This window comes from Dermacentor albipictus, chromosome 2 (genome assembly GCF_038994185.2).
Source record: "Dermacentor albipictus isolate Rhodes 1998 colony chromosome 2, USDA_Dalb.pri_finalv2, whole genome shotgun sequence".
In the NCBI taxonomy this organism is placed as follows: domain Eukaryota; kingdom Metazoa; phylum Arthropoda; class Arachnida; order Ixodida; family Ixodidae; genus Dermacentor; species Dermacentor albipictus.
In genome coordinates this window covers 210,463,224-210,486,342 of record NC_091822.1, presented here as the reverse complement: position 1 = coordinate 210,486,342, position 23,119 = coordinate 210,463,224, and the positions used below count along the sequence as shown (strand labels likewise).

The window sequence follows — 23,119 nt, the reverse complement described above, 5'->3', positions numbered from 1 at the left end:
AGTCTGTCAGACGTATTCAGAGACGAAGTTCTCACTGGTGTTGCACAAGTCGCGGGGCGCGGTAGTGCTGAACTTCCCTTACAAAAAAATTTAGTAACATTCTATAAACCGTCTTTAGACAAATGTTACTAGAACCTATCGACATTCTATAAAACGTCTTTAGACACCGTAACAACTTCCTAGTAACCTCCTGCCGACTATTGGCCACCGATATTGAATTGAAAGTATAGATATAAAATGTCGATAGAATTCTTACCGACTGCTTATTATCTTATGTCGTTAGAAAGTGTCAACTGTGAAGCGACTATTTATTGACCACCTTTATACATCCTAACTACTTGCTAGTAACATCCTGTCGACTATTCGCCACAGATAGTTGACAGGATATTACTAGATAGTCGTTAGGATGTATAAAGGTGGTTAATAAATAGTCGCTTCACAGTTATTAGAAAGTACATAAAAATTTTATCCAGAGGTAATTACTTTTGCAATTATAAATTGCAAAAGTAAGCTTTGATTATCTCTGAATAAAATTTTTATTTGCTTCCTAAAAACTGTGCAATGACTATTTATTAACCACCTTTATATATCCTAACGACTTGCTAGTAACATCCTGTCAACTATCTGTCTTTGGCGAATAGTGATTGCCAAGTGGCTAGGTGTGGCATGCAACAGAAGAAGACGGGTTTCCATTTGTGCTTGAACACATCCATTTAATATCCCCGGGCTAGTAAGGAGGACGAGTTCTCCAGCTGCCCTGGAAGTAGGCTGAAATGTTGCGTTGTGTGGTCTAGAAACGAGAAGAAAAAAGGCAATATATTAGTTTTGCTACAGTGACATGAGACAAGAAGTGCCATGAGAAGTGCACAAGAGACAAGCTTTCAATCCTGTGAGCTATAAACATCTCCACCTGTTTTGTGCAAAGTCCTAAAAATGCATGAAATGACTGAATTCGTGCATTAAAGCTGGGAGCGTGATGGATGTGCATAACACCAACAGATGCACGACACATAAACTCTATCGTACCAATTGTCATCTACAAACAAAAGCTGTAAATCAACTTCAGTTTAATGAACTTCGATATTCGTATTGTGACTAGTACATGGAAGTTTCATGTGTGAATTATCTTAGGAAAGGCAAGGTGTCAGTCATAACTATGCTGCAGCTTTGCTTGGGCACAGGTACATAGAAGAGTTGATTTTTATGTTGCACTTAAGAACCACGAAATGATACAAGCAACATGTAAGCAGTTGAACAGGCATTACGGACGTTCTACAGCAAGATTACAAAATGCCTTTGTTGTGCAGGCAGACATTGTCAAAGTGAGCTTGTTACTAAACATGTTAGCTTTCCACAAGACAGGATATTATATTATCAGTGCATTCACATGACCAGGGCCTCTATCACAAAAATACACATGCCAACAGTAATGACAATTTTCTAGTTATGGTGGCAAGGCTTGCATTATAATATGCTATTATAATCAGGTTAATAGCTATTTTAGCAGGAAAGAAAGGAGTATACCCTAAGATAGCATTGAAATTGCCATGAAAGGAGTTTTGTTGAAAACTGCACAAAGAATATTAAGATGCTTCTTTGTGACATACATACCTACTATGGTGTTGACCTTCTTGGAATCCAACGGATCCTTCTGTGGAAGGCATTTGACAGCCGCCCAAAGAAGGACCTCCCTTCAACGTCTTCTATTGAAAAAGGAGCTTTAAGGAGGCCCTCCGCGAAGTGAAAGCCTGAGTTGTTAGCATCCAGGCACAGCCTCTTCAGCAGGCCCTTTTCAACGTATACACCGTCACCGATGTCTACCTGTGAAAGAATACAACAACCAAAGATTCATTTTATACGCATTTGATCAAGGAATGGTTAGGAAGTAGGGTAAGGTTTGCAAAAACGGAAGTCGCTGCTTCTTGTTGATTCGGTTTAAAGAACAAAGCAGCCTTACGTATACCATACATGCATTGTACTGAGCTGTGTACTTTTACGTAAGACTAGAAAGTATTGGGAACTTCAATGCGAAAGAAAGACATGCATCTGCCTAGAACTAAGCAAATGTGTGCCACCCCTTGACACAGAGTGAGATCTGGTGCTGTTTTAGTGATTAGCAGACATTGAAAGCTTCAAGCCTCATCGAGTATAGGGCCAAGCTGTGCTCGATTAGTGGCGCACAAGTGCTCGAGAACTATCAAACAAGATGCAATTGTCTTCAAATACAATTCTGACTTCCCCTTGCAGGCATGCACTTTTAAATTTACTGACTGCACTTGGGTGTAAAGATTTTGTCTGACAGAGTGAATAAACAATATACGCAAGCAGCATTTTCATAGTTAGCGTAGTCTTTAATAGGTACTGATACCTTCAATTTAGAAAGCGCTGTATATTGGGCCTCATCAAACTAATTTCACAAAAGGTTTGTCAAGGTAGAAGCATAGAACTTTAGTCATTAGAAGACAGGTGAAAGTAGTTAATTATTGCAATTATTACTGAAAATAAATTTCAGACAGCTCATCCCAATGAGAAATGGATGCAAGCAGTTTGTACATGCCACATAAGCATTTAGATATCAAAAATAGGGATTAGAGAAAACCTTCCCTTAGAGGTTCATTATTACAAGCAGCCATGCCCTCGAGAAGACATAACTTCTTTTTCTGTAGGCAGAAAGAGGCTCGAGTATTTTATTGACACATATGTGCCCATGCATATATGTCATCTCTGTTGTAAACCTTTTTTTCATGTACATGCAAGGTGTGTTTATAACATCTCATTGTGCACAAAATTTGCGTAATAATTTAAAGACCGCGATTTTGTAGCGATGGTATTCCTTTGCGCTATTCGTTAGTAGGCTGACCGACGCCCCGGCCCGTGCTACGTACTGCAGCTGCCGGCCGTTAGCGGTGGGCGAGAAGAGTGATATAGAATCGAGGGGTAAGTATTGCTACAAAATCGCAGTCTTCAAATTATTACGCACTGCCGAACGAACACAAACTTTCAATGTGTTTTCATAACTGTGTGCCCATTCAGGCATAGCAATCAAGGCGGGTAGCAGAATGCAAGTACGCTGTAACATCAGAGGAAGCTTTCGCGAAATTGCTTGCTAAATGTGCACAGCAACATGGCTAACATACGATAGGAAAGCGCTTTGCTCTAGCTAGTTACGCAACGCTCATTACGCAAATCATAAGCTTAAAGAATGCGCGCAAGCGCCAAACTTGCTTACCTTTCAAGACTTGGCAAACGCTCCTTCGTCTAACAGGTACAGAAGCACCGACGTTTCTCTGGCGCAAGCACTGTAGAACTGCCGATGAACTCCAGCTCCACAAAAGCACAACCTTCAACAGTCTTCCAAACACTACAATTCGAAGCCCCAGTACCAGACTTTTGACGAGAGCGCCGGCAGGCAGCTCGGCAGAACAAAGGCAGTTCGGACGGGAGCTGTACTAGGGCACTCACTGACGACACTGGTGGATCGCTCGAAACACACGGCGAACCAATGGCGTTACACGAGTCCGGAGGGTTTGGGATGGTCACTGCACACAACAAGCAGCACGTTTTGTCTAGGCACTTCTAAAATTTACCTCAAATACCACCTCACTGCAGGGAGCACTCACGACAACCAACGTGGTGTGTCGACCAAACAAATGCTACAGTAGCGCCACTCTGCGGTTTTTTAGAAAAATGTATCTTAAATGAAAAAATTGCGTGTTTTTTCCTAATAACATTTGACAGAGTCTTTTAATAAATTTATTTGATCCAGAAGTGTGTACTTTGTACTTTGTGATACGAAGTTTAAGGAAATGTATATATAATAAAAACTAAGCGGATGTTGCCTTCAAGATTCGCAATTGCTTCAGGTGCATGCAGGTTGCAAAAGCATGGCCTTCGAGATCAGACTGTCACTCAAAGGAAGCCGTAGTAGGAGGCGGAGAGGCATTTAGGCCGCAATCATTGGGTTTACAGTGCCTAGGTAGGCTTCCTCATTTATAAAGTGTATACGGGGACTTCAGCCGAACCATGAGCGAGCTATACAGACGCACGCGGTACGATTCGGTGTCCGATCCGACGTGCGGCGCTGCATGCTACGGCATGAGCGGCGCGTAAGCTCCGCCCACATCCAACTCCCCAGCTTGAGTTGATATCCACGTCGAGAAACGTAATATAAACAACTCTGCACCACACTGCTTCGCTTTACGCGAAGGCTGTCGATAAAATTATGCCCCTGTGAGTGACAGAACACTTCACGACGGCGCGTTGTCCACTGACGGCTCCGCTAAAGCCAGCGATAGGGCCGGTAGGCATAGCTAGGCGGACGCTGCAGCCGACGGCGCTTGCGATCCAGTCCGAGCTCGTCGAGGAGTGCTTATTTTTGCCAAAACAATGAACACTGTACACTTAGGTCGGCCGTAATTAAATACAATTGGTTTACTCGACGCAGTCGTTGCGAAGGGCAAACGTGCAAGCGAAGCGAGCGGCCTCGCTCAGACGGTCGGTGTGTGATGTCTGCTCGCGCAATGCCCTCGCGTCGCGGCTCCCGATCTCACCAGTAGCTTAGCGCTAGTGTACAAGGCGCTGGTTTGCGTAACAGGCACACGTTCGAGATAATTTTACTGAACTGGTAACTATTTCATGTCAGAAACAAACTGCAGCAGGCAAGGAAAAAAATTACCGACGATTACGTTACTTCCTAATGCGAAATTTGAGCGCAGCAAATAAGCTGTTTCACCTTTTCGATAGATTGAGACAAAGAAATCGAGCAACACATGTATGCGCTATCACAGAATTATTTTTTTTATTTTTCACACGTATTCCTTTAACAAAGACTGCACTAACAGTTCTTGACAGTCATGAAGGCAGCTTTGTGGTCGGAGAAATAGACTGATATATGTTCGACTTGGTACACCAATGCTTCATTCTCAAAGACGAGATCTATACAAGTGCCTCGCGAGGTTGTCACAGCCGTGGGACGCGTTACGAGCGAGAGGAACGGGATGTTGTCCCGCATAAGTGTTAGGAAATTGCTGTTTGTCTTTATGTCAACATTAAAGTCCCCCACTACTAACATCGGTGTGGATCGATGGACGGTTAATGCGAGTTGCAGGAAGTGCACGACGTCTTTTGTGAGTGCGGTAGCGGACTCACGAAAGCGGTATCAGTCGGTCGCTGCTAGCGCTGGGGGGATGAAAGGGGGGCGGAGCTGGTTACGAGGCCGACGACAACGCCGACGACGACGCGAAGCCCAGGAACGGACGCCAAAGAGCCATTTGTGTAGCCAGCCCTCCTCCACAGTCTCTCCTCCTCCCTTCCATCATCCTCCCTCGCCCGGAGAGCCGACAGCGCGCATGCGCGGCGGCGGCGGAGCAGATTCGTCGGCGAGCTGGTTACGAGGCCGACGACAACGCCGACGACGACGACGACGACGACGACAACGCCGACGACGACGCCGACGACGACGCGAAACCCAGGAACGGACGCCAAAGAGCTGCGCTCTAAAAAGCATAACTGCGAGAAACCGGAAAGCCAGCACCGCCTCCGTGGAGGGAACGTCAGAGAACGTCACATGCCAGCCGCGCTGCCAATGGCTGCGGCCAGACGACGGTGCAGTTGTCGGACACGTCGAACGATGAAAATCTGCCCGGTTTGTCGCACGCCGGACGTCCGATCCGGCGCTTCGGCACGGCAAAACACCTCGATTCAGGCTGCAGTTTCGGCACGTCAGACGCCGGATCGGACTCCAAATCGGACCGTGTGTCTCCCGCTTTAGTTGGCGAACACGAGCCGATCAGCGCGCCGTCTAGTGCGATGGTGCATGGCCTACGGGCTTCTTTGACACCTACTGAGCACAAATTCATGATCACCGCTCATATACACCCTTCCCATGGCACTAGCTGTCGTGTTTTCGAGAATACGTGCCCACATCTTGAATTGGTGAGACCATATTTTCTCTTAGCGTCCGGTATTAGAAGCATTTTTTTTGTATGAACATTCTACTATCATCTGTTACTAGGAAGTTGATTAAAAATTAGGAAAACAGTTACTGTGAAAAAAAAAACGTTTTTTTTAATGCAGCCAGTCTTTGCATATTCATTTATAGTTCAGATGCTGTTATATGTTCATTTTTCACTAAATCATTTTTAACAACTTTGTAGTAACCAGTGTTACTAGAAAGTTGATTGCAAATTGTGGAAAGTTACACCTGTCCATGAAACAACACTGTCTTGCGCCAGCTATGTTCACTGAATAATTATAACCTTATTGAATAATATTCATGCATGTTTTGTAACTTGGGTTATGTACTTTAAGAACATAATTATTTTTATTACCTTCCTATTGAATCGTGTTTTTAAAAAGTTAAAATAGTGTGTCTTAACTTTCTAGTAACTTTCTTTTTACATACTGAAGTTAGAAAAGAAGTAACCAACTTTCTTTTGACAAACGTTACTAAAAAGTAAAAGTCAATAGGATGTTACTAAAGTTGATAGGATGTTGATAAAAGTTCTAAAGAAAGTAAGGAAGCATTTTTGTATGGGTTATAGTCACAAGTTGGCGGCTGGACGTAATTATATTTATTCAATAGTGTTTTTTTACTAATTGTAACAACGTGTCATTATTTCGCATTATTGGCGGCGCCTCCAGGACACCAAAGCGGCAACGGGGACACCGAAGCTAGAACCCGGACCCGTCCGTGGGTTGGGGCTCGCCGAGGCCTTCGCGTACCAGGAGTGTACAAGAATTTTTTTATGCGAACGCCGCCTGGCACGCTTCGGCCACCGCGGCCCCAGCCCACGGGTCACCCTCCTTCCAGCTTTCATCCCCCCGCTACCCTTTGGAGTGCCCCGGAGGCGCTTTTAGAATTGCTAGTACGTACAGCGGGGCATGGTGCTTTTGACGGCGCTCGACGTATCTGCACAGGTGCGAGTAAGAGCGGGTGCGAGAGAGAAAATCTGGAGGCCTTTTCTCCTGATTATGTGTTTGCCTAGGCACAACGGAAGAGGTTTCTTAACGCGCTGTATGCGTTTGTCCCCTAGGCATGCTGGCGTGGCGGAGTGTGGTCCAGTTTATTTACGCTCCGCCGCTGGCTACCCGCGCTTTGAGGCAATGGGCACGGACGCCCCATTTGGTGATCGCTGAGTCTGAAGGGACAAGGTTCTGACTGGTGTTGTATAAGTCGCGGATCGCTTTTTTCGTCGCGACGACATATTGGATTTTTTACAAGCACTGCTCCAGGAGGGCGCATGTAACCGGCAAAAGGAGGCCTCAGGAGATCACCTGATGTTATATTAAAGCAGGCGCCACAGAATCTCCGGGGCACCCAAGCGGAAGTGGGGGGATCAAAGCTGGAAGCAGGGCGGCCCGTCGGTCGTGGCCTCTGCGAGCCCCAGCCCACGGACCAGTCCGGGTTCTAGCTTTGATGTCCCCGTTGCCGCTTTGGTGTCCTATAGGCGCAGCCAATAATGCGAAATTGATGACACGTTCTTTTGAAATAGTCAAAAACACGATCGCATATATATAATTGCGTTGAGCCGCCAACTTGCCATGCTAAGTTAAGACCTACCTTGCCCCGCGACTTCTGCCGGCACGCCTACGGACAAGCGCATACAACGCGCGCTAAGAAACTACTGCGTAGTGCCTAGGCAGAGCCGTATATTCAAGGAACAAAAGTCCCCACATTTGCTCTCTCGCACCGGCTCTTACTCGCGCATGCGCGCAAACGTCCGTCCTCTCCGCAAGTGCCACGCCCCGTTGTAACTACTAGCAATTTGAAATGCTCGCCCCGGAGATCTTGTGCCGCCTGCTTTGTTATAACCTCAGGTGCTCTCGTGAGGCCACCGTTTGGCGGTTACAAGTGCCCTCCTGGAGCAGTGCTTGCAAAAAATCCTATCTATCGTTGCCACGAAAAAAGCGACCCGCGACTTATAAAACACCAGTCAGAACATTGCCCCTTCAGACACAGCGATCACCATATGGGGAGTCCGCACCCACTGCGTCACCACGCGGGCAGCCAGCGGCGGATCTTAAACAAACTCGACCGCACTCCACAATGCCGGCTTCTCTAGGGGACAAACGCATACAAGCGCTATGAAATCTCTGTAGTGCACAGGCAGAGTCGTACATTCAAGGAGCAAAAGCCCCCAGATTTTATCTCTCACGCCCGTCCTAATTCGCTCCTGCGCAGAAACGGCTGCCGATCCCTCAAATGAACGCCTCGTGTCCAGGGCTAGCACACTCTCAAGTTCGACAAATGGCCCCAGAGGGCGAAAAAATCGACCGCGCGCCGCTGCTAACAAAATCAGCATACTTAAATCACTTCGGGATGCTTACATTACTTCCAACATTTTCCGCTAGAGGCGCCGTAATAAGCGCAATTTTATCTTACAAACTTTCTCTTACAATTACCGAAGCATTTTTGTTGCATAAAAAACAGGGCAAAATTATCATTGCTAATTAGATATTGTACTCTTTGTTAGTAAATTTATTGTTTCTTCGTCATTATAATCGCAAATAGCGTTCAGCATCATGGATCTTTCACGTGACCTCTGGCTTAGATTTAAAATTTTTACCGGTATTTTCGAGTGCACGGCGGCACGGATTCATTCGTTCGTACACTCAGACTGGTTGCTTCTTTTCTAAAACTAGTTTATTGCGCTTCGATGTCTTGCTTTATTTAACTTGGGGCGAAGTGACGTGTCTGCAAGCGGACACGTAAGCCCGAAAGTTCGGTTTCGGTCGTGAGCCATTCGGAACACGTCTGCATCGAAACGGGAGCTGGATTTTGCTGCGACTGACAACCGCAATAATAATGAGTCGTTTAACAACGCTGCTTGAATCGTTATATAATATCCGTCTCATTAACTTACAGGCAGGGACAAGTTACCGAACTAGATCCTGCATTACATATGGGCAGTCAGGATCTCAGCTGCTGTTTCCTAAATAAACGTTTACTTGCGCGGCAGTCGTTGTACACAAACAATCAGGAAAGAAAGAGTGATATCGCAACGCGCGTCTCTTTTTTCATCTTATTGTAGCCGTGGTCGTAGGTGACTGAGTAGCCTTATCAATATACATATAAAACGTTTTTCGAGTCCACCGGCAACTTCTTTCGTCCACAAAACGGAATAATCCTTTGGTAAAATGAAATGAAAGTACAGAATTTTATGTATTAAACAGTTGCAAGCATGATAATTCGCCCATATTTCGTACTTGTTGGTTCCAAATGTTCTTGCTGTTCAGTTTGGTTTAATGTAGGGCATTTATTTTTGCAGTAGTGAAGCAGTGCATCACGTTCGTGTAGAAAAATAATGCATCATTTCTAATTGCGTCATGTCTTCCAAGGATTTGCTTGTGGAACCATCAGTGTGATATCTTCTAGTGTATAAATGAACGCACAAATGCTCTGATTTGTGATCTTAATAATACTTAAGCTGCTGACATGCATTGTAGTTAGGCAGACATCAATTTTATGGACAATAGCAATATTTATTTAACATGCTGCTTAAGCACCCTAGAACAGACAGTGTACATTTGCATGTGTTCTGCAGTCGCAAACCATTACAATATATATGTCACACCTTCTTGCATTTCATATTGCAAAATTGTGCCTTTTCTATTTCTGATTCAGTCAAAATTTCTGTTCCAAACATGCAGTAACGAGGAAGGCACCAGTATAAAGCTACACACTCCACGCACTAAACAGAAGCTACTGCCTGCTACAACAAGGCCACTGTGTGGATGTTAATTGGCTGCTACTACAAGGTAAACGTACAACACATGGTTCAGAAATAAATACGTTTGATATATGCTGTATTGCCTTGCTGTTTGCAGCAGATATGAATGTTTGTTCATATTTATGGTTCAGTATAATTGGTTCGAACATAAAAGAAAACAGACTTGAGTTTGGCTAATATGTGCTGTATCTCATGGGTCACCGTTCTGCCCCAACAGAGTCCATGCCAAGCACATCTTGGTCATCACAGAAGCTCCTATCTACACCAACAGGAAGGGGCTGGAGCCGAAGATGGAAGGCTTTTACACCACGAACAAAGAAAGAAGTGCATGCAGAAGAGCTTGGATGAGATATCAAGTCTGCAGAGGACTGTGTCAAGACTGAAAAGAGCAATAAAAACAGCGCTAAACGACGGGACGAGTGAAAGGACACAGACAACAGCGCTGACTAACAACCAAAGTGTGTTTATTCCGTCAGTCAGCATATATATGTTCCGCCGCTATCTGAAACCACAGAATCTACAGAATAGGGCATGCGCAGGAGGAATTGCAATTAATGTGATAAGAAGGCAATCTCCTTCGGAAAGAGAGAAATGGACGGAAGGCTTACACATGCTCTTTACACATACACATCTTTCGAAGGTGTAACCTATCTGTCAAGATATCGTGATGACCGCGCACGCCTTATATCCGAAGCCTTCCACATTCACGTTAGTGGCGAAGCATGTGTAAGCCTTCCGTCCATTTCTCTCCTTCCGAAGGAGATTGCCTTCTTATCACATTAATTGCAATTGCCCCTGCGCATGACCTATTCTGTAGATTCTGCGGTTTCATATAGCGGCGGAACATATATATGCTGACTGACGGAATAAACACACTTTGGTTGTTAGTCAGCGCTGTTGTCTGTGTCCTTTCACTCGTCCCGTCGTTTAGCGCTGTTTTTATTGCTCGTAATCATGAACCAACCAGCCCAAATGCGTACTCTTTTACTGAAAAGAGCTTCAGCCACCATTACCCAGCACGGACATTTGGCTAAGTCATCCAGCTAACTCATGAAGGACTAACTCAAAAAGTGTGAGCGACACATTAGCGGCCTCCGAAAGGAAAAAAAAGAAACGTGCAGGTTGGAAAGGAGTCAATGCTAAAATGATGGGTAGTCCATGTCGCTGTGTAGGCTGCGGCACCAGATGCAAGCGTCACCCGATTGCTTCGCACTTCAAGTTGCTCATCTTTAACAGCGACTGTCGCTGCAAACAGGCGGGACGCTCTGTTCAATCTCTTTCTGCTGCTGGTTGTCGCTCGTTACCAGACCACCACATGCGACGAAAGCAAACACTATGCCTGTAGGTAGGCAGCTGAATGTACCGTAAGAGACCCGTGTACGTGAATGCTCACTGTTGCCATATGGTTCGTAGCCAATGTATAATGTATTGCCTGATCCCTATGCGGTGATTGATTGCTGTTTAATTTTGCTCTTATCTCATTTGGTTACGGTCGCAGTGTTATGCTTCTCGGATGTTGCAGCCTGGTAAATTGCATTGGAATGCAGTCTCTGGAAGTAAGCATTTGCTCCTGCAGACTGAACAGCGACACAAGCTCCGAATTTACACACACCGTGATTCGTGCTCGTCGTTCACCCTTTCCTGCTGCAGCCATGGGCAAATTGTGTCTGTGGCCTTTCTCGGCTGCGGTTAAGCACGAACGGAGACCAGCATACGTGCTTACATGGTCAGATGTGTATGAAGTTTGGTGGAAAGGCCCGCAAAAGTGACTGATGAAGGTGATGCCCATGAAAGGGACTTGTCGATATTGAGACAATGTGGGACACCAAGTGTGATCCACCCGTTAGCGGCTCCCCAAAGAAAAAAAAACGGGCAGGTTGAAAGGAGTCAACGCTAAAATGCCGGGTAGTCCATGTCACTGCGTTGGCTGCGGCAGCAGATGCCTGCATCACCCGATAGTATCGCAACGGAAGTTGCTCATCGTTAACGGTGACTGCCGCTGCAAACGGGTGGGACACTCTGTCCAATCTGCTTGCGCCGCTGGTTGTCGCTCGTTACCAGACCGCCATGTGCGACGACGATGGTGAGCCGTTTACCAGCTCATGTCAATGATTCCAGCGTATCACGACACGCAAATTTTATTTCTGCTATTGCACGAGAATGTGCACTGCTTGTCTTCAGCCAATAAAGTCGCACGTTCCGTACACTCACTGGTGGCTTGTTTGTATGGACGTCAGTAGAGGCGCTTTGGTCTACTGGCAATTAGAACGCACCAGCTACGCGGCAGCCAAGGCATTGAGGCACGCCGCATAGCCGGCAGGGCAAGCACGGCGCGTACCAGCGTACGCTACCGGCAAAAAGCAGCCATATTGAATTTTGCTCTAAAAAAACAGACTTCCGCTTCCGGGTTGAGCAGCGCCATCTGGCGTCCACCTAAGTAAGTTTCATGCGCTGCCGCTGCTTATTTTCGAACCACGGCGGAAGGTACACTTTCCCTGCTCTAATGCTGGTCCTTTATTCTATGTCATGTCGCTTTCGACACGGATATGTTATGGGGATTACGGGCTGCAGTTTTGAACGCACTGTCGCGCAACCTGGTGGCGAACAAATAAGTTGGCAGGAAGCGCGGAAGTGTGGGCGTGTTTGTAAGGTATGATGAAATAATTTGTGCAGCGCCGATGAACGAGGAAACACCAAAAGAACAGACAGCAGGAGCGCTGCGTCGTTTCGTGTTATTTTCGTCTGTCCTCGTTCTTCGGAGCTGTACAGTTATTTCATCAAGTTGGTTGGGTAGTTCAACGGCCTGCTATATTGCGCAGCCTGGCAGGTTTTTCTCCGGGCGTCCCATTCGCGCAGACAGAGCGTAAATCTGCGGTGGGCGTTGTCCACCGCAATTTCGTTTCCCCACCCAGGAGCTCGCAGCCGGGGGCTTCTTATACGTCGGAGATAGTGTTGTCTTAGTGTTTAGCTGCATGTCTTTAAAGTGAGACTGAAAAGTTGCAAGAATCTCGCTGAATTTCGCTTCGAGGTCGCTAAAGTTCTCCCTAAGATTGTAGAGTAAATTCTGAATAATGTACACGCTTCGGAAAATTATAACATGCGATAACGAGGCGTTGATCATTTGGCAGCAGTGGTCACGGCCGGAAACTACGAACTTCAGGAAAAATATTCTGCTTGCTTTTGCAGTGCTCGTCCTCTATACCTGCTAGCCACCGCATGGTCACTTCACCCACGTGCTGTGCCTGCGTCCTCTGCATCGTGTTCGTCATCAATCTTCGTTCATCACCGTGGCAAGCTGGCTGCGTGGGCCACCTGAGTCGATAGCCTCCCCTGCGCACCTTCCTGATCGTGACGTCGCGCTCTTGTTGGTATAAGAAGGACGGCAGAATCGACTTGGCATCATTTGGCAGCAGTGGTCACGGCCGGAAACTACGAACTTCAGGAAAAATATTCTGCTTGCTTTTGCAGGTTAGTGCCGCTGCTGGTCAAGCATTCATTCAATTTACCGTTTCTTCCGTGACTGCTGCTGCTCCAGGTGCTCGTATTATTTTTGTGCTTGTCACTATGCCTACTTGTGCGGAGCTCGCGAAACGAATTGATCAGTTAGAGGCCATGTTCAAGGGTCGATGTGACGAGGCAGTCGCTGATCTTGTAAAAAAGTGTTCACTGAAGCTGTCAACAGATTCAAACGTTGCTGAAATGAAGCGTGATATGGCATCTCTGATTCAAAGTGTCGACATGCTCAACTCAATGGTTGAGGAAACCCGAGCTCAAAATGCTACTTTGACCGCAGCTAACAAAGAACTAAAAACAGAGAATGAAGCTCTCGGCAAACGCCTGTCTGAACTTGAGCAGCGGTCAAGAATAAACAATGTGGAAATCAAGGGACTAGCATGCACACAGGGCGAGAATTGTCTTGCGATCATGAAAGCCGTCGGTGAAAGAATAGGCTGTCCCATTTCTGACGACGACATTGATGTTGTACACCGCGTCCCAACGAGGTCGGGAACGGGCAATAAGAACATTATTGCTCGGTTCTGCTCAAGGACTAAGAAGCAGGATTTTGTTTCTAAGGCACGAAAGGCTCGCCTAAATTCTAAAGATCTCGGCTTCGCAGGGCCGAATCATGTTCCTATTTATATTAATGATCACCTGACCAGAGAAAACAAAGTGCTGTTTGCGAAGGCTCAATCCCTGAAAAGGGAAAAGGGATGGCAATTTCTATGGACCGAGAATTGCCAAATAAAAGCTAGAAAGACAAGCGACAGTCGAGTATTTCGTATCTTGTCAGAGGGTGATTTATCGGTCTTCCGGTAGTTGTAGGAGGGTCTGAATATTAACCTATTTTGTTGCGCTTGATAATGTCATCTTATTTTTCGACTGAAGAACTTAAATCTTTTTTTAGGAACCCATGCCTATCTGCTATTCACTTTAACGCTCGAAGTCTAAAAAAACACCATGATGAAATCCACAACTTTTTAGCATCTTTAGACCACACATTTTCTCTCATCTGCATTTCTGAAACGTGGCTTTCAGATGCAGATAATGATTTATTTGGCTTTCCCTCTTATGCTTCGGAGTATTGCTACCGCCCTCATCAAAGCTACGGAGGGGTCGCTGTTTTTATATCTTCAAATGTGCGTTACAAACGAAGACATGATATATCATTTTCAATGCCAAACTGTGAAGCTGTGTGGATCGAACTGGAAGATGCGAACCAGACAATTGTCGGTTGCCTGTATCGCTCACCTTCAACTTCCATATCTGCTTTTTGCAATGACCTGAACGGTATACTTGGTAACTTGTCTTCAGAAAAGAACAATGTTGTGCTTCTTGGTGACATTAACATCAATCTTCTGGATGACTGCAGCTCTGCTACTACTGCTTACACTAACTGCCTTCATGGATTTGGCTTCCAATCATTGGTTTCGCTTCCAACTAGATGTAATTTAGGGGCTTCGGCCACCTTAATAGATCACATATTTTCCAACCTTATGTGCCCTCCAGTTTGCGGTATACTTGAAATTAACAACACTGACCATTTTCCTGTCTTTTTTAAACTTCCTTATCAATTACATAAACCTTGTCATGAATTCTATAAAGCCGTGATTAATAAAGACGACTTCATCGCTCGCGTTGGTGAGCTAAATTGGTGTTCTGTGTTTTCAGAATCAAACGCTGAATTTGCATTTAATGACTTCTCGGACAACATAAAGAAATGTATCGCTAATTCTACAAGCTTTGTAAAATGCAGAAGACATGTCCCAGCTTTACAGAACCCTTGGTTAACCAATGGTCTACTCACTAGCCTACGTAAAAAAGATAACCTGTACCGAAAAGTTAAACACCGCCCTTTTAACATTCGACTCAAAACTCGCTATAAGATCTATTGTAACCTGTTAAACCGTCTGCTCAGGGTAGCCAAAAGAAAATATTATGAATTAAGAATAGCTGAAGCCGGCACAGATACAAAACGGCAGTGGAATGTAATAAATTCCTTCTTGAACCGAAGCCATAAGGCTAAACCAATAAGTATGCTTCATTCATCAGACGGCACGTATGAACAAGCAGATGAAATCGCGAACGCATTTAATGAGTTCTTTTGTGACCATTCCTCTGATCATACCACTGATAATCAACTATCATTTCAACGATGCTTACAATCATTGTACCTATTTCCAACTGGCCCAGATGAAATAATTAATATCATACAAGATTTAAAGGTTACAGGAGCAGGTCTGGACGAAATCAGCTCTATTAATATTAAATTAGTAGCTCATCTTATCGCTCGCCCGTTATCACATGTTATCAATTTAATCTTTAAGACTGGAGTATTTCCTAGTCAACTGAAAAAAGCAAAAATTATTCCAGTATTTAAAAAGGGTGACCGCTCCTACATTTCTAATTATCGCCCTATTGCAATTCTTCCTTTCTGTAGCAAGATTATCGAAAAAGGTCTTGAAAAACGCTTAACTAAGTACTTCTCAAAATTTAACATTCTTTCGCCAAATCAATTCGGCTTCAGGGTAGGATCCTCGACTGATTGTGCTATACTTTCTTTCACGGATAAAATAAAAGGCGCTATAGATGCCGGTTTCTACGCAGGATCAATTTTTATCGACTTATCCAAAGCATTTGAATCAATAAACCACGTCATCTTACTTACTAAACTACGAGCAGTAGGCATCGATGGCCCAGCATTAGCACTTATAAAAAGTTACCTAACAGATAGACAACAAGCTGTGTATTTTAGTTCCTCACTTTCTAATTTCAGAATAACCAATAAAGGGGTTCCGCAGGGGTCTGTACTTGGCCCGCTACTATTCCTGCTTTATATAAATGATTTACCCGGTTGTTTAACAGAAACTGAGGCCTTTCTTTACGCCGATGACACTACATTACTTGCTACCGATCGTTCACTAACTTCCCTGACTACTAAGCTAAACACTGATCTGAAAAATATTTTAACGTGGTGCCAGCTTAACTCGCTAAGCATAAATCCTACCAAAACGTCTTTTATGCTTTTTCATTCGAATCACAGGACACCAGAGTTCATTCCCACTGTCAACCTAAACTCTCTTAACATCAGTGCAGTTAATGAATGCTCATTTCTTGGAATAATTCTTGACTCAAACTTAAAATTTACGAAGCATATCGCCTATTTGAAGCGCAAAATTTCTCCCGGTATTAGAATTTTACTTAAATCTAGATATTATTTTAGCAAACCAACATTGCTGACCTTGTATTATTCTTTTATTCACAGCCATCTTAATTATTGCATTACAGCATGGGGTAACACATATCCAACTCATATAGCACCACTACAGCATTTGCAGAATCAAGCCATCCGGATATTGTCATTCAGCTCATTCAACTGCAGTGCTTCTGATATGCTTTTCAACCACAGAATACTTTCAGTAAAAAATATTGTTAAATATAAATTAGCCATAACGTTATTTAAGGTAATACGTAATCCTTCTCCAGTAAATATATTTTCTACGGCTACTTTGGTTAACTTGAACCGCACAAGGTTTGCAGCTAACAACAATTTCTTATTACCACTAATACATACTAATTATGGAAAACAATCTGGATACTTCGCAGCAGTATCCACTTGGAACAGCCTCCCATTAAATGTCAAGGACTCTTCTTCTTTGAGTTTCTTCAAGAAAACATTATGCACTTTCCTACTAGATAGCCAAAATAATCCACATATCTAAGCTATTCACCTCACTCCTGCTCATTTCCTTGCCGGTTTTTTTTTCTTTTTTCTTTAGTTTTCTTATTCTCTCATTTATAGCCTTTATAAGTATTTTGGTTTATTATGTTGCGAATGCCCTAAACTACTGTTTTATTTGTACGACTAGCTATTGACTTCATGTTACTTTACAGTTTGTACTTATACTTTGAATATTCTTCATCACTGTGACTACTGTATTGCTGTTTTATGCCTTGTATTTTCTTTAATGTATATATTTTCTGTCAGGAGGTCCCCTTTCAGCCACATGCTCTGGGACCTCCTTCTGTATACTTATGTAAACATGTATGTCTCCTCCTTATTAAAGAAATAAACTGAACTGACCCACAAAAAAAAATCATCTAATGACATATTTACCAGGGAGAGGCGGGCTAGTTGGTGGTCGATATTGGCATTCATCATGTAACCGCGCAAACGACAACGGACGAAGCGCCTGTCCTGTGCGTTTCCTTCTTCGTCCATTGTCGTTTGCGCGGTTACATGATGCCTTCCAATATCATCTAGTGAACCGTTGGCATTATCTTTTATGTTCATGCATGTCAGGAATAAACAGTAAGTTTGACGATGGGTGCACAAGGCTTTTAGTTTATTGCTGCATCTAGATAACAGCGGATGAGAGAAGCTGGAATATTGCTTTTAACTTCACATAGTGACGTTACAAATCCGAGACTACAAAAAAAAAAAAAAAGACGGACAACCTCATCTTAATAATAAAAAAAGTCAGTGTTTCGCCGCAAGGGCGAAACATTGAATGTGATAGCAACACATGCTATACGAAGCAAGGCTAGCAGCTTTAGGACCAATATGAATAGTAGTAAACATGAGCTTCCTAAGTAACCAGGTGTGCAGCGGCGTAGCCAGACCGATATGAAGAAAGACGGGCTGACCACAACAAAGCTGGTGTGAAATGGTGGCGTTCAGAAGGGGCTCCCGTGGGCAGCGTGTGCAGTTGCGATATGTTCTGTGTTGCCTGTTCGGGCAGCATTGCGTCGGAAAATGAGCAGATGAGACAGTGTTGACTATAGGGCGCGGGAGCAGATATAGAGGTAGGTATGTGGCGCCCTCGTGTGGCCGCCATCGCGCGCACTGCAGGTGATAGTAGGCGCGCGGGGAACATACGGGATTAGGCACAAGCTCGAATGCGCTTAGAATTATAGCAATACAATAATGGCATGACGAGAAGTGGGGTATTTATTCAGGTGCAGAAATGAATTGCAGGAAATATGGTATTATGATGCAGACGCACGTGAATGTAAGTGGAACGCAGCTCACTCGACGACTGCGACAACCGCCTTGTGGTCGCTGAAGTCGGCTGGCAGTGGTAGACACTGCTCTGGGAATGCGACTCCTTTTCTGAGCACAAGATCCAAACAGCTGTTGTTGCGTGTAGCAGGCAGTGCGACGTTCGACAGGAGGCCAAGTACAAGTTCGGCCACCAACGGACACAACAAACCACTAGTTTTCACGTCGAAGCACATTCACGTTAAAGTCACCGGTAACGATCACCGGCGCATCTTCGAGGCGCACCGCACAGAAGTTATGCAGCAAGAAGTTATTTACGTCTTTCGCGAGGTTCTTGGTGAGAGCTAGACTGCTGCGACGATGAAGCCCTGTGGTGTTTTAATGGCACACACATATCGCCACAACTCATCTGGCGCAGCTAGTTCAGTTGTAGAGAGCGCTTCGCGATAAAAGGGTGGTTCAGTCCAAGTGGTCCTAAACGGGCACTCCAGTAGCTCGGCGATCCTGCCGTTTTGCGAGTCTAGGGCACTGGTAACCTAACAAGTCGACGGCAATTTCTGTGCACGTTTCCGATAAGCGTATTAGTGATACCTCGCAGATGACGTGGTCGTGCGAGACATCGAAGGCGTGCGCAGGCAAAGAGCGCACGTGGATGCTGCATGGAGGTAAGGTGTGAGGTGATTGGAGGACGGCAAAGCTCTTGGCGCTGATCGTATTGAGCCGACGGTTTTGTAATCGACGAAAGGTCCCGACAAGGGTCGATCGGGGTTTTCTCTTCTGTGGTATTAAGTGAAGTCACCTTCTGTCTTCGCTAGGTCCATCCAGAGTGGTGGCTCGACTTAAGCTACGTAAACAAGTTCCCGGGAATGGCGCTTGTAGTAATCGTAGACCATCGCAGTATGCTCCACCCTGCGATTTATCTATAGTCACAGCGCTCACTTGCATGACGGGGAACTGCTTGCGACCGCAGGTCTTTCTGTCCAAGAGGGGGGAACTTAGGGCCAGTTGGTCCGACATGTTTAAAGAGGAAAAGAACCGAGACTTCAGACGCGACGTGACGAAAGAGTGGACAGGGTGAGCGGTAACTAGTAAAACTTTCTGCCCAACGTGACAGTGGCGGTGCGCAGTTCGACGGAAACGGGATGGACAAGACCAACAACTCGACGAATAGGCTTGGGCGTAAGGCGAGCAGTGTTGCCAATTGCTTGAGAGTGAAAGTGGAGCCAAAGTTTTTGTGGAGGCCCGTTCAGTCGAACTGAATGTGCTTGACATTACCCACCGCTCCATTAACCAAGCTGCCGGACAGGTCAATGTTGAGCGTAAGCATGTACGGCATTCCTGAGCATAGCACGACTTTTCGCAGGAGGTTGCCACCGTCACCAAGTAAGCGAGTGTAGCCGAGGCGTTGCGCCCCCACAGTCAGCATCACTGCGGTAGCAGATCATGGCGTCGTCTGCATTAGCCTCGTGAATAGCGTCAACGTCTTGGATATCGTTCTTGTTGGAGTAGAATAGCCTGACGGCGCGACGGCAGCGGCACTTTGCGTCCAATATGGAATTGAGGCGGGCCTGAAACATGCCGACTTGTTCCTTTTCGAGCGCATGAACATTGCCGACCTTTGACGGTGCGGTGGCGAATATGGCATCGTTCTGGAGGACGACTTGCACAAGCGGAAAGTAGGAGAGGTGTCGCCAAGTGATGTGGGTATTGAAGATCCATTATCACTTTGTTTAGTGCAAAACAACGGATACAAGAGAGACGACAGGACCTGTCTTGTCGTCTCTCTTGTATCAGTTGTATTGCTATAAACAAAGTAATTATGGATTCGCACCAGCTAGACCTCCAAACAATTGTGTTGGAGATGTTGTAATGCCTTTGTACACCTCGCTGGCGTGGACGGGGGGCAGCTGGCGCAAGTCACCGCACACGATGAAGCCCACCCCGCCACCGAAGGGGTCGTGCCTCTTTCATTTTATCTGGATGGATGGATGTTATGAACGTCTTCTTTGGAACGTGGCGGTGGGTTGCGCCACCAAGCTCTTGCTATTATACTGCCTAATGTCCTACCTAGGTTAAAGAATAAAAAGGAAAAAAAAACGATGAACTACCACAACCAAATTTTCTGATACCCTATTGCGAACTGTACTTTTGTACGTCTCCGTTTTTTGTCGTTTGAATTCGCTACATTTCTTCCACCAATCCTTCAATCGCCTCTTACTAATGCCTATTGCGGACATGTTTATATTTTCCACTGCTCTCGCTGAACCCAAGGGCATTAAGGAGGCCAGTGGTGTCTAAATCGACCGCTGCGTAGACGTCTCCACATTCTAATAAAGCATGCTCCATAGTTTCCCTAGCTATACCGCAGGAAGCGCATGCTTCTTCTTCCTTCTTGTATCTCGCTCTATAGGTGCGTATTCTAAGGCATCCCGATTTCTCTTCGAAAAGTAATAAGCTTCCCTTTGAGTTAACATAAATTGTTTCTTTCCTGATTTCGTTTTTTCCTCTAAAGTACTTACTCATTGCAGGTTTCTTTTCCATGGCCACCACCCAGGCACGTACCCAGGATTTTTTCCCGGGGGGGGGCCCACCAACTTCATCATCATCATCATCGTCGTCGTCGTCATCATCACCATCATCAGCCTGTTTTAAGTTCACTGCAGAACGAAGGCCTCTCCCTGCGATCTCCAATTACCCCTGTCCTGCGCCAACCGATTCCGACTCTAGCGCCCGCGAATTTCGTAATTTCATCGCTCCACCTAGTCTTTTGTCATCCTCGATTGCGTTTTCCTTCTCTTGGTACCCATTCTGCAACCCTAATGGTCCAACGGTTATCTAACCAGCGCATTACATGACCTGCCCAGCTCCATTTTTTTTTTCTTGATGTCAATTAGAATATCGTCTATACCCGTTTGCTCTCTGATCCAAACAACTGTCTTTCTGTATCTTAATATTATGCCTAGCAATCTTCGTTCCATCGCTCTTTGCGTGGTCCTTGCTCTCAAACATCTTTGTCAGTCTCCAACTCTCTGCCCCATATGTCCGCATTTGCAAAATGCACTGATTGCACATCTTACTTTTCAGTGATAATGGCAAGCTTCCAGTCAGGAGCTGGCAATGTCTGCCGTATGCGATCCAACCCATTTTTCTTCTGTGAATTTCCTTCTCATAATCAGGGTTCCCTGTGAATAATTGACCTAGGTAAGCGTGCTCCTTCACAGTCTCCAGAGGCCCACTGGTGATCCTGATCTCTTGTTCCTTTGCCCGGCTATTTATCATTATCTTTATCTTCTGCATATTAATATTCAACCCCACTCTTACACTCTCTCTGTTAAGGTCTCCAATGATTTGTTGTAACTCGTCTGCATTGTTGTTGAACAGAACAACGTCATCGGCAAACCAAAGGTTGCTGAGATATTCGCCGTCGATCTTTACTCCTAAGCCGTCCCAGCTTAATAGCTTGAATTCTTCTAAACAAGCAGTGAATAGCTTTGGAGAAATTGTGTCTCCCTGCCTGACCCCTTTCTCTATAGGTATCTCCCTGCTTTTCTTGTGTAGAATTAAGGTAGCTGCAGAACCTCTGTAGATATTCTTACGCGAAAGACGAGTCAGTAAGACGAGAAACTATTTATAGGTTATATTTACAACAATGCTTGCAGCGCTGACCGGTTAGATTCACAGCGCGAGCCCAGTTCGTTCTTCCTCCTCTTTTCTGGAGTGATGGCACCCACGCGCCTCGTTCAAACAAATACCACACGCATGTAGCAATATTACTCCGCCAGTTAATCACAGAAGCAAACAAAATCATCGTCATGCGGCCTTATCAAGATGGCGTCGTGCTTGATAGCTCCGGATCGTCCGCTGTTCTTGAAGAGTTTTTCCATCGGCGGAACCAATGAGGTATGCAACAGACATGGACAAAGTGTACGGAGTCTAAGTATATTTCACTCTTCAAAAGTCTGCGGTACAGTTCTTTTCACTGCTGAGCCGGTTTACTCATGAAACTTCACTGCCAACTGAAGTGAAGCTTGACAATAAATAGTTGCAGCGAAGCAAGCATTTCAGTTCAATAAAGAATTAGGCTTTCGTCATTCCACTGTAATAGGCGAGGGAAAACGTGTAAAATTAAGCGCTAATAATTTTACTTTTTTGTGGTTACCGCCTTATTTGGGTAACAGGAAAAGTTTGAAGTACGGATTATTTGCAGCCTCGTGAAGGCTGCTGGTTGTAAATAGGGCGTGGGCCAGGCTTCACTGTAGACTTAAGTTGTCTCCGACTATAGTAGCATTTTTTGTATTAGCTCTGCAAGAATTACAGCGAAATATATATTTGCGGAACAATCACAGTTCTTTTGGATTCCTCGTTTACTGCTCCAAGTGCGAAAACGACTCGTGTAGTTATTTGGGAAGTTGCGTACCGCTGTGTGCCCGCCAGTGCCATACAACCGCGTAGAGCGCAGGATACTGCGATTGTAGACGTACTGCGCCCACCGCGAAAGGTTAGAAAAACACCCACATTAGCACAATAGAGAAGTGGCTACGTGAGGCGGTTCGACCGATAACTGTAGAAGCGTCATTCAAAACACGTAATTGTTCTCCGCTTCCGACGGCGTTTTCTCTACTTCCTATTTAAATAAAAATATGTTGATCCATAAATATTTTATGAAGCAACGGTTATATTTGTTAGATTTGTTGTTAAATTCGCTTTTCCTTGCAGTTTGGTTGTTGCCTTGGCTCTCTCCCTTAGTAGATCGCTTGATTTCTCAACTCCTTGCGATTTTTGTTTCCAGTTGCCAATTTAGCACGAAAAGTGCTATACAATTAGGGAAAAACCAGACGAGGTTACGGGCGACAGTCATCTTGATTATGGGTTTGAGGGTTATGGCAGG

The 23,119-nt window shown here is 45.1% G+C and overlaps 1 long non-coding RNA gene across 1 annotated transcript; it reads right to left on the bottom strand.

Moving 5' to 3' along the window:
- Window positions 1-549: 549 nt before the first annotated feature.
- Window positions 550-3,635, bottom strand: LOC135896753 (uncharacterized). Its single transcript, XR_010562800.2, has 3 exons — window positions 3,230-3,635; window positions 1,612-1,821; window positions 550-790 (listed from the first exon to the last, which is right to left on the bottom strand). It is a non-coding gene; the product is annotated as an uncharacterized lncRNA (long non-coding RNA).
- Window positions 3,636-23,119: the final 19,484 nt, after the last annotated feature.